This window comes from Convolutriloba macropyga, unplaced genomic scaffold (genome assembly GCF_964194025.1).
Source record: "Convolutriloba macropyga unplaced genomic scaffold, txConMacr16.3 SCAFFOLD_5325, whole genome shotgun sequence".
NCBI classification, from domain to species: domain Eukaryota; kingdom Metazoa; phylum Xenacoelomorpha; order Acoela; family Convolutidae; genus Convolutriloba; species Convolutriloba macropyga.
In genome coordinates this window covers 12,501-17,501 of record NW_027453070.1, presented here as the reverse complement: position 1 = coordinate 17,501, position 5,001 = coordinate 12,501, and positions in this window count along the sequence as shown.

The following is a 5,001-nucleotide window of genomic DNA, read 5'->3' as shown; positions in this document are numbered from 1 at the left end:
CACTCTGATTGGCTGCCACTGTTAGGCCATTTGGAGCGCTTTTCTCGCACTCTGATTGGCTGCCACTGTTAGGCCATTTGGGAGCGCTTTTCTCGCACTCTGATTGGCTGCCACTGTTAGGCCATTTGGGAGCGCTTTTCTCGCACTCTGATTGGCTGCCAGTGTTAGGCCATTTGGGAGCGCTTTTCTCGCACTCTGATTGGCTGCCAGTGTTAGGCCATTTGGGAGCGCTTTTCTCGCACTCTGATTGGCTGCCAGTGTTAGGCCATTTGGGAGCGCTTTTCTCGCTTTTCTCTTCAGCTTACTTCAGCTAATTTAGAACACAACCGAACATTTGTAGCAAGACACCGCACAACCTTGGCTGCTTGGTTGCCTGAGCACAAGTTCAAGTTCTTTCCCAGTGCCGTAACACGACACTGGAATTTTCACCAAATGTCAACCACCGTTTGCCGTACACTCCGAATTATGTTACGGTGCTTATTGGCTAGAGAAGAACTCAAAAGTATGAGTTGATTGCAAGGCAGTAGACATGGTTTCGCACAGCATAGATCAACATAGAATAAAACTCTCTGCAGAATTTTGATCTTCCTTCTTCCTAACTCCTGCTTGCTGAAGGCCCGATCAAGCTTTAGTTAGCTTCTCGTTTTTTCTCTTGGCCTCTCTAGGAGGACCAGACAGACCTCTCGGTCTATCGTTTAGCTTCAGTCCTGCTCGATCTAGCTTTCCCAAGGCTCGATCTAGCTCTATTCGCCCCGCTAGAGGGCTCTCTAAGACCCCTCGGTCTTAGTGTTAGCTCCGGTACAGCTCGGTCGTGCTTGCTGAAGGCCCGATCAAGCTTTAGTTAGCTTCTCGTTTTTTCTCTTGGCCTCTCTAGGAGGACCAGACAGACCTCTCGGTCTATCGTTTAGCTTCAGTCCTGCTCGATCTAGCTTTCCCAAGGCTCGATCTAGCTCTATTCGCCCCGCTAGAGGGCTCTCTAAGACCCCTCGGTCTTAGTGTTAGCTCCGGTACAGCTCGGTCGTGCTTGCTGAAGGCCCGATCAAGCTTTAGTTGGCTTCTCGTACTTTCTCTTGGCCTCTCTAGGAGGACCAGACAGACCTCTCGGTCTATCCTTTAGCTTCAGTCCTGCTCGATCTAGCTTTCCCAAGGCTCGATCTAGCTCTATTCGCCCCGCTAGAGGGCTCTCTAAGACCCCTCGGTCTTAGTGTTATCTCCTGTAATGCCTAACCAAGCTTACTACAGGCCTTGGTCAGGTCTTTATCGGTCACCGATTAGTAACAGACCGATCATAGGGCCTTCCACCCTATCTGGGTTGAGGTCTTTAGTCCAGCCATATTTTGACAAGACACCTCCCCCTAATAATGCCCCACACATAGAATTACTGTTTATGCAGCTTTTCACTTGTGAAATTTTTAATTTTCGCAATTATTATAGAATAAGTGTTTGCGCAGCTTTTCATAGGTCGAGCTCTAGCTAGCTAGCTCAAGCTAGCTAGCTAGCTCAAGCTCAAGCTATCTAGCTCAAGCTCAAGCCAGCTAGCTCAAGCTCAAGCTAGCTAGCTAGCTCAAGCTCAAGCTAGCTAGCTAGCTCAAGCTCAAGCTAGCTAGCTCAAGCTCAAGCTAGCTAGCTCAAGCTCAAGCTAGCTAGCTAGCTCAAGCTCAAGCTCAAGCTAGCTAGCTCAAGCTCAAGCTCAAGCTAGCTAGCTAGCTCAAGCTCAAGCTAGCTAGCTAGCTCAAGCTCAAGCTAGCTAGCTAGCTCAAGCTCAAGCTAGCTAGCTCAAGCTCAAGCTCAAGCTCAAGCTAGCTAGCTAGCTCAAGCTAGCTAGCTAGCTCAAGCTCAAGCTAGCTAGCTAGCTCAAGTTCAAGCTAGCTAGCTAGCTCAAGCTCAAGCTAGCTAGCTAGCTCAAGCTCAAGCTAGCTAGCTCAAGCTCAAGCTAGCTAGCTCAAGCTCAAGCTAGCTAGCTAGCTCAAGCTCAAGCTCAAGCTAGCTAGCTCAAGCTCAAGCTCAAGCTAGCTAGCTAGCTCAAGCTCAAGCTAGCTAGCTAGCTCAAGCTCAAGCTCAAGCTAGCTAGCTAGCTCAAGTTCAAGCTAGCTAGCTAGCTCAAGCTCAAGCTAGCTAGCTCAAGCTCAAGCTAGCTAGCTCAAGCTCAAGCCAGCTAGCTCAAGCTCAAGCTCAAGCTAGCTAGCTAGCTCAAGCACAAGCTAGCTAGCTAGCTCAATCTCAAGCTAGCTAGCTCAAGCTCAAGCTAGCTAGCTCAAGCTCAAGCTAGCTAGCTAGCTCAAGCTCAAGCTCAAGCTAGCTAGCTCAAGCTCAAGCTCAAGCTAGCTAGCTAGCTCAAGCTCAAGCTAGCTAGCTAGCTCAAGCTCAAGCTCAAGCTAGCTAGCTCAAGCTCAAGCTCAAGCTAGCTAGCTAGCTCAAGCTCAAGCTGGCTAGCTAGCTCAAGCTCAAGCTAGCTAGCTAGCTCAAGCTCAAGCTAGCTAGCTCAAGCTCAAGCTCAAGCTCAAGCTAGCTAGCTAGCTCAAGCTAGCTAGCTAGCTCAAGCTCAAGCTAGCTAGCTAGCTCAAGTTCAAGCTAGCTAGCTAGCTCAAGCTCAAGCTAGCTAGCTAGCTCAAGCTCAAGCTAGCTAGCTCAAGCTCAAGCTAGCTAGCTCAAGCTCAAGCTAGCTAGCTAGCTCAAGCTCAAGCTCAAGCTAGCTAGCTCAAGCTCAAGCTCAAGCTAGCTAGCTAGCTCAAGCTCAAGCTAGCTAGCTAGCTCAAGCTCAAGCTAGCTAGCTAGCTCAAGTTCAAGCTAGCTAGCTAGCTCAAGCTCAAGCTAGCTAGCTCAAGCTCAAGCTAGCTAGCTCAAACTCAAGCTAGCTAGCTAGCTCAAGTTCAAGCTAGCTAGCTAGCTCAAGCTCAAGCTAGCTAGCTAGCTCAAGCTCAAGCTAGCTAGCTCAAGCTCAAGCTAGCTAGCTCAAGCTCCAGCTAGCTAGCTAGCTCAAGCTCAAGCTCAAGCTAGCTAGCTCAAGCTCAAGCTCAAGCTAGCTAGCTAGCTCAAGCTCAAGCTAGCTAGCTAGCTCAAGCTCAAGCTAGCTAGCTAGCTCAAGTTCAAGCTAGCTAGCTAGCTCAAGCTCAAGCTAGCTAGCTCAAGCTCAAGCTAGCTAGCTCAAGCTCAAGCCAGCTAGCTCAAGCTCAAGCTCAAGCTAGCTAGCTAGCTCAAGCACAAGCTTGCTAGCTAGCTCAAGCTCAAGCTAGCTAGCTCAAGCTCAAGCTAGCTAGCTCAAGCTCAAGCTAGCTAGCTCAAGCTCAAGCTCAAGCTAGCTAGCTAGCTCAAGCACAAGCTTGCTAGCTAGCTCAAGCTCAAGCTAGCTAGCTCAAGCTCAAGCTAGCTAGCTCAAGCTCAAGCTAGCTAGCTAGCTCAAGCTCAAGCTCAAGCTAGCTAGCTCAAGCTCAAGCTCAAGCTAGCTAGCTAGCTCAAGCTCAAGCTAGCTAGCTAGCTCAAGCTCAATTGGGAGCGCTTTTCTCGCACTCTGATTGGCTGCCACTGTTAGGCCATTTGGGAGCGCTTTTCTCGCACTCTGATTGGCTGCCACTGTTAGGCCATTTGGGAGCGCTTTTCTCGCACTCTGATTGGCTGCCAGTGTTAGGCCATTTGGGAGCGCTTTTCTCGCACTCTGATTGGCTGCCAGTGTTAGGCCATTTGGGAGCGCTTTTCTCGCTTTTCTCTTCAGCTTACTTCAGCTAATTTAGAACACAACCGAACATTTGTAGCAAGACACCGCACAACCTTGGCTGCTTGGTTGCCTGAGCACAAGTTCAAGTTCTTTCCCAGTGCCGTAACACGACACTGGAATTTTCACCAAATGTCAACCACCGTTTGCCGTACACTCCGAATTATGTTACGGTGCTTATTGGCTAGAGAAGAACTCAAAAGTATGAGTTGATTGCAAGGCAGTAGACATGGTTTCGCACAGCATAGATCAACATAGAATAAAACTCTCTGCAGAATTTTGATCTTCCTTCTTCCTAACTCCTGCTTGCTGAAGGCCCGATCAAGCTTTAGTTAGCTTCTCGTTTTTTCTCTTGGCCTCTCTAGGAGGACCAGACAGACCTCTCGGTCTATCGTTTAGCTTCAGTCCTGCTCGATCTAGCTTTCCCAAGGCTCGATCTAGCTCTATTCGCCCCGCTAGAGGGCTCTCTAAGACCCCTCGGTCTTAGTGTTAGCTCCGGTACAGCTCGGTCGTGCTTGCTGAAGGCCCGATCAAGCTTTAGTTGGCTTCTCGTACTTTCTCTTGGCCTCTCTAGGAGGACCAGACAGACCTCTCGGTCTATCCTTTAGCTTCAGTCCTGCTCGATCTAGCTTTCCCAAGGCTCGATCTAGCTCTATTCGCCCCGCTAGAGGGCTCTCTAAGACCCCTCGGTCTTAGTGTTATCTCCTGTAATGCCTAACCAAGCTTACTACAGGCCTTGGTCAGGTCTTTATCGGTCACCGATTAGTAACAGACCGATCATAGGGCCTTCCACCCTATCTGGGTTGAGGTCTTTAGTCCAGCCATATTTTGACAAGACACCTCCCCCTAATAATGCCCCACACATAGAATTACTGTTTATGCAGCTTTTCACTTGTGAAATTTTTAATTTTCGCAATTATTATAGAATAAGTGTTTGCGCAGCTTTTCATAGGTCGAGCTCTAGCTAGCTAGCTCAAGCTAGCTAGCTAGCTCAAGCTCAAGCTATCTAGCTCAAGCTCAAGCCAGCTAGCTCAAGCTCAAGCTAGCTAGCTAGCTCAAGCTCAAGCTAGCTAGCTAGCTCAAGCTCAAGCTAGCTAGCTCAAGCTCAAGCTAGCTAGCTCAAGCTCAAGCTAGCTAGCTAGCTCAAGCTCAAGCTCAAGCTAGCTAGCTCAAGCTCAAGCTCAAGCTAGCTAGCTAGCTCAAGCTCAAGCTAGCTAGCTAGCTCAAGCTCAAGCTAGCTAGCTAGCTCAAGCTCAAGCTAGCTAGCTCAAGCTCAAGCTCAAGCTCAAGCT